General features: G+C 35.0%; 1 long non-coding RNA gene across 1 annotated transcript; it reads left to right on the forward strand.

The window, feature by feature from the left end:
- The first annotated feature begins 814 nt into the window (after positions 1 to 814).
- LOC141485574 (uncharacterized) lies at positions 815 to 6,888 on the forward strand. Its single transcript, XR_012467290.1, has 4 exons — positions 815 to 3,926; positions 4,151 to 4,206; positions 4,315 to 5,510; positions 5,717 to 6,888. It is a non-coding gene; the product is annotated as an uncharacterized lncRNA (long non-coding RNA).
- Positions 6,889 to 7,392: the final 504 nt, after the last annotated feature.

Consider the following 7,392-nt stretch of genomic DNA (forward strand, 5'->3'; position numbering starts at 1 on the left):
AGGTGACTACAACTCTGTCACCGAGTTGGAACCCGTTCAGCAAAAAGCTCAGATAAAAGCCGCAGAGATCACCTCACTTCTGTGGAGACACAAGGATAAGCCAATGCATGGGGTCTTCTTCGATAACATTGAAGACTTATTTTATCAAAGCGCCTGACGTTCGCTTTTCTCAGGTCGAGTGGGCTGAAGTCGGAAACTGAGGGGTTCATCATGGCTTGCCAGGATGGTGTCTTCAACACCTTAGTCTACCGCAGTCGCGTGATGGGTATAGAGGTTCCTGACACAAGGTGCAGGGCCTGCCGTGAGGCGCCCGAGACCCTAATGCACTTGCTATCAGCATGTCCAGCATATGCGATCTCGGCCTATATCCATTGACATAACGCGGCCCTGAGAGTGCTATATTACCATTAACGGCACTCTTACGGTATTGACGAGACACCGGTGTTGCCCTACACTCCGGGGGATATTGAATCCGTTGTGTGCCGAATTTATTGGAACTATTCGTTTCCCACCCTCAAGCTCATACAAGCTAATAAGCCTGATGTAGTCCTTCTCGACCACCAGACAAAAACGATATTTGTCGTGGAGTTTTCAGCTCCAGGCGAGACGAATATCGTCAGAAAAGACAAGGAAAAACGGATAAAATATCGAGATTTTCTCTTCAAACTCCGCAGAGTTCGAGGAAAGACGGATAAAATATCGAGATTTTCCCTTCGAACTCCGCAGACTCTATCCAGATCACTCTGTCAAGATTATTGGAGTCCTTGGTGGAATGATGTCCTCCCTACTCTCAAATTTCAAAATCATACCGGCTTGCCGCACTAAGGCAGAAATCATAGCCGCACAGATGCAGAAGGCTGTCATTCTTGGCTCACTGCGCTTGCTCAGGGCACATGATTCTCGGACCCAATGATCACTTACCCCACGGTGTGGGGAGTGGTCATTGGTTGATAATGCTGGCGCGCCCTCCCGATAGGGGGATAGGGCCTGACTAGCGCACACTACGGTGAAAAATAATAATAATAATAATAATAATACTCTTGAATCTTGAAATCATACCGGCTTGCCTCACTAAGGCAGAAATCTTAGCCGCGCAGATGCAGAAGGCTGACCAGCCTGACCAACGCACACTACGGTGAAAATAAAAATAATAATAATGATAATTAATGGTTTTTATTTTTATCTTGGCGGAGTTAAGCTTACGCTATTCTACCACTCGACCAAGAAGAGTGTATTAATAGTGATACAGTAGCATAACTTAAAACTAGGGCCTAATCTAGGTTTTAACATCATATTATTATGAGAAAAGTATATAAAGATAAATTGATTTGAAAATAAACCTGATGTAAAATGCATTAGATAATTAATTTAGGTTTGATTTAATTTAATTTGATTCAATTCAGGCAGATTCATTGTTTACCGAAAAGGATGGCTTTCGTTTTATTTTTAAACGCAGAAAAATATAGTGATTTCAATTCTTCAGGATATGAGTTGGATTCGGCTATAGCGCTATACGAGAAAGAACGTTAAAAAAAAAAATAGAGAGTGACGCGGGAGGGTAAGCATATTGATGTTACGAAGGTTTCTAGAGTAGTACTGGTGACGTTGAATAATTTTAGAGTAGAGGTAATCTGGACATTGGTTTCTCAATAACTTATGAACAAAGCATACAAGGTGATGTTTCCTTCTATTTAACATTTTCAGCCAGCCAAGATTGTTTAAAAATGTTTTTACATGATCTCTTCGTTTCAGCGAAAATATTAATCGGACACAGGCATTCTGAACTTTTTGGATCCTGGAAGAAGGTTCTTGATCAAGACACGGGCCATAGACAATATCACCGTAGTTGAAAATTGATAAAATAAGTGTATCACATAGTTGAATTTTCAGATGTTTAGTCAAGTAGTGTCTGTGTGGGTATAGATGTTTTAGTAAACCATATGCTCTCGGAATCAAAGAGTTAATGTGGCTTATGAATCTCAGATTGCAATCTAATATCAACACCAAGCATTTTATTTTATCGCTATCTTCCAATTTGTGATTATGGATAAAAATTGAGGAATTATCTATGGCCCTACTCCGGTACCTCTTATTGCCAAAAATTATAGCTGATGATTTATTTGGATTGATGTTCAAACAGTGATTTCTTGATATTTTCAATAGATCATCTATATCATTATTCACAAGGTGTTCAACGTATAAAAAATCATCGATTTTCGCGGAAAAAATCAGATTGGTGTCATTAGCATAGGTATGCATTTGAAAATTCTTTAGTATTTTGGAAAAATCAGAAGTGTAAATAATAAATAGAAGAGGTGCCAGTATACTGAGGAAAGATTTGAAAAAAGATTGACTTTTCTCATCGAATCCGTAATAACAAAGTTTTGCACATAGTAAAGCATGGTTCATAGTATCAATTTCTTCCTTATAATCAAGTGAAACTCAAAAAGTTTCTTCATTCTTATCATATTCTTATCATAATACCATCGGTAATATTAGGAAGAACACTTGTGGTACCATCATTTTGTCAAAAGCCAGACTGCGTGATGGGAAGAATACGGTTAATATTGACAAAGATATAACTTTGTTCATGAACTGCTTTTTCGATTACTTTTGAGAGTGGCGGTTGAATATTAATAGGTCTCAAGTCATTGAATGTTTCGGGTTTGGATATTTTATTGATAGGAAGTAATAGGGACTTTTTCCAATTATTGGGATAAATTCCATTTTCTATACATTTGTTTACGATGAAAGTTGTAATGGGGAGTGCACAATAGTAACATTATATATGCCGTCGCTTCCTGCCGCATTTGATTTCATATTTCGTAGAATATTTTCCACTTGTTGATCATTGACGTTATCAAGACTTAAAGTCGGAGTATTATTGAATTTATTAGAATTATAAAAATCGATGACTTCATTTGGACTTCATAAGGAAGGATTTTTGAATAACTCATTTGGAGGCCCCTACTGGGGATAAAAGGAGAGCGTTTACTCGTGAAAATTAACTTTTCATCACTGTTTTTCCGTACCGCTATATTTTTGAAGGACAGAATTCTGTATGTAGGTTCGTTTTATGTTGAACTGAGGCACCAGCCGCGAGGAAAAAGGAGCGTTTATGAAATTATCTTCTATATATCCTTTATCTTATTTTCGAAGATATTACACATTTATAATGCATGGACAAAGCGGTTGCGGCGGTACCGGGTCAACTACATGTCACTCTGCCAAGAGTTATCTTCAAAGAAAACATGTTTGTATTGTCTAATGAAAAAGCTGTGAATGTTGTTAATAAACACATTCTGTAGTACCTATATATTTTGTATCAGTACTTCACCTATGCGTAGCCGGGGTAGGTCGCTAGTTATTCAAATTTCGACTAATATTACTGTCACAAACTACTTACTCTCTAGACGTTTCACGCAGATGATAAAGGTCAAAGTCGCTTTTGTAGTTCATTGTTTCGTCCTATAGGGGTCTCTGCAGATATTATAGGTTATGTCGATTGTTGATTGTTTACATTTTTTTCTTTGGAAGGAATTTGATACGTATTATTTTTATTAGTGTTCTCCGATAAGTTAGTTTGTATCTCATATAAACATATTTATCCAGTGTTATTACATTCTTACATTTAATATTTTTTCATCATTCTTAGTGAACTTCGTTTTCAACTATGTCGTGTAGGAAATGCTGCATTTCAAAGTGTTCAGCATCTGCACCGCTACACAAATTTCCAAATCCTGGAAAATATCTACAAAAATTCAGAATATGGGTGCACTCTATCAATGACAGGGATATCAATGAAATGGACCCAGTAATGGTGTATCACTCTAAAAGAATTTGTCATAAACATTTCGATGCTAAATACCATTCATCGATGTCGAGTAGACTTCAAACAATGGCTGTGCCTACATTATTTTTGAGAGGTAAGAAAAACATTTCCATTCAATTCTTGAACGTCCAAACAATAAAACAATTCAGGTAAAATTATTCTTCTCATCATTAACAGTCAGTTCTGACATCTCAATCCTCATATTAGCGTGACTTCTGAGATGCGTAAAAATCTCAATTTGAATATTTCATTGACACAATTATTTTGAACCTTCATCTAAGCAGTTTTTAATAAGTTTGCCTACTATTTTATTTTCAGATGAAATTGATCTATTCGATCCAGATCAGCCGTCAACTTCTTCAACCGTGCCATTGGTATGTACTGGTTTGGTTATTTCTTCAGTACCATATCTTGCGTTTTCACGAATAAGTTTTCATATCAATTAATTTATTGGTGGAGTAATTGACAGTATTCTTTTTCAGAAAATGCTATTGGTTGTCTGATGTCACCATTTAGCTCCTGAAGCATTCTGGAGTTTGTAAGCAGGCAATCACACCAAGAAAAAAAAGTTATATGCATCAGTAAAAGTATTGCAAAAAACAATGAATAATATGAGGAACAGTAAAAAAAACCTTAGCAAAAGATTACATGAAGCTGAAACATTCAAGGATAAATATGAATTGGAGCATAACATGGAAAAGCTGAACTCTTGGCAGCAATACTGATTCGATTGCAATTTCGAGAATCAAGTAAGTGCAAGAAACTAAGGCGTTTTACTCTTGACGAAAAGTTACTCTCTGTGGCCCTTTACAAACAGAGTCCCAAATGTTATGCACTTCTGTCAAAAATATTCGTTCTGCCAAGTAAATCAACATTAGGAAGGCTACTTGCCCTAGTAGTTGGAAGACCAGGCATCCAAGATGTTATCTTTGAATCACTTCAAGAAATGACAAAAGAAATTAATTCCTCTGAAAAATATGTAGCGGTTCTGTTTGATGAAATGGCAATTTTGCCTAGTCTTCATTTCAATGAATATACTGGCTTCATAGAGGGCTTTGAAGACATGGGTGGAGATATTTTTGATAGCTACATTGCAGATCATGTTCTAATGTTTATGATCAGAGGTTTGAAAAAACAATGGAAAGCTCCTATCTCTTATCATTTTTCCAGTAGAGGGGGTGCAAAAACCTTGCAAATGAAACAGTTGTTAACTGAAATAATAAGAAAATTAATAAACATCGATCTAAAACCTCTGACAGTAATATGTGATCAGAATAATATAATAATATTAGTGTCATCAATAGTCTAATGAATGACACCAAAGAGAAATATTTGAGATGTGGTAACATATCCACATATCGAGAAGGTTCTTTCGAAATTGATGAATTCAAAGTCTATCCTATTCTGGATCCTCCTCATTTGTTGAAAGGAATGAGAAATAATTTTATCAAAAAGGATTTACAATATTCAAAAAATAATGTCAGGAAAACAGCAAAATGGGAGCATGTACGAAAGCTTTATATAAACGATAACGGACCAATTGACGGTTTAAAAGTTCTGCCACATATTACTGTTGAACACATCTATGAGAATAAAATTAGAAAAATGAAAGTGAAGAATGCAGCTCACATTTTCAGCCAGAGGTTTGCATCAACTCTTCAGTTGGCCAGTCAGATTGGTGAGTATCTCTTTTTCTATATTCTTCATTGCATAATTTTTGTTAAGGATTAAATCTGATTATTTCAGTTTCAAATATTTTGATTAGTACTGGTGCATAGCTCAATTATATTTATATCAGATACAATTTTTACTATGAAACCTACATATCAAACTAAACATTGATAGGTTTATGTGTATACTACATTTATTGTTGTTTTATTGCAGATTCTGCAAACAAAATCGGAACCCATGTGGAGCATACATCTGAGTTACTGTTTTTTTTCGATCGTTTATTTGACTCTTTGAATGGTTCAAAAAAAATCCAGAGAAGGGAAAAATATTACGGTGTGGTTTAAGTGACACCTCTGATCACCTTCGTTTTTGGAATGAAGAAGCCCTGTTACTGCTGAATGGAATGGAGTTTCAGAGAATAAAGAAAAATGATCAAAGAAGGCCTCCCAGCCTGAAGAATTGGTCATTCGTCATAAAAAATGTAAAGAATATTTGGCAGGTTCTGAAGTCCAATGGTTTTGATTATTTGTTAACAAGACGGCTGAACCAGGATCCGCTTGAAAATATGTTTGGTCAATTGAGAAGCTTTGGAGCCTTATACACCAATCCTTCAGCTTCCCAATTTACAAGCATTTATAAAACTGTGCTTTTTAATACAGCCCTCTCATTTTACAGAAATTCATTCAATTGTGAAGATGACAAATGTGAAAACTTGTTTAATTCTTTGAAGGGACTGTTTTGTGAACGTAACGCTGACAGTAATGTTACTGAAGCTATACAATATGCAGATATAACATATAATCAGAGTAGCACTCTATCTGGAAAGTTGAATGAGTTGTCCACTAGTTATGTAGCTGGCTTCATTTTGAAAATAATCAGGAAAAGTATAATATGTTCAAATTGCAAAAACACAATGTTTTCAACCAATTATGAATCTGATGCAAATAGACTCATTTCTATTAGAGAATATGGTGGTGGCTGGGCTAGAAGGCTTTGTTACCCATCCTCTTCATTTGTTTCATGTTTTTATGATATTTATAAAATTATACACTTTTGTTTTGATAGACAACCACATTCAAGAACACTGGTTTATTTAATCAAACAAATTGTTAATGCACAAGTTGATTTTGAATTTTTAACATGTGAAAATCAACATAAACTAAGCGTTATTGATTTGATTTTGAGAATTGCAATTAGAACCATATTGCACCATTTCTGTAAAAATGTGAATAAAATTATGCAAGGAAAATCCATACCCTATACTGGTACTAATTCAGTTAAGATTCAGGCATATAAAATCTATTTAAATAGAATTAAAAAAAAACTGAAAAAGCCACCACATGTTATAGTTTATGTGCTTGATATTATATTATTGTTTTATTTGATTAACCTGTTTTATTTACTATGCCAAACTTTATAACATTACAATTATTTACCCTTTATATGCGAAATATGTTTCATGAACTGTTACATATGAATATTATTTCTATCTTGCTATTGGAATCAACCATAGCAATGACTTTATATAGTTAATTTTTGAAATTGACTGCTACTTTTCTTTTTTTGGAAGATTCCCACATTTCTTGTATCGAGATAGAGTAGTAGAAAGTCAAAAACTTTCTATCCCAAAGACTTTATTTTGATTTCAGTAGCAAATTAGAATATGTAACACTTTCAAAGTAAACAACGGTTGAGCTAATAAACTATGAGATTGGAACCTTTGGTGAAAAGTTGAAACTTCTCCTAGAGATCAATTACCCTAACACCAAACTGATATTTTTTGTACTCGACGCGTGTTTCGCTAACAAGGTTAGCATCTTCATCTATCAATTGATACTGTATCAATTTTTTTCTGAAGATGCTAACCTTGTTAGCGAAACGCGCGTCGA

This window comes from Leptinotarsa decemlineata, unplaced genomic scaffold (genome assembly GCF_025532065.1).
Source record: "Leptinotarsa decemlineata unplaced genomic scaffold, Ldec_3_MD MMD2_P_RNA_scaffold_2, whole genome shotgun sequence".
Classification (NCBI taxonomy): Eukaryota; Metazoa; Arthropoda; class Insecta; order Coleoptera; family Chrysomelidae; genus Leptinotarsa; species Leptinotarsa decemlineata.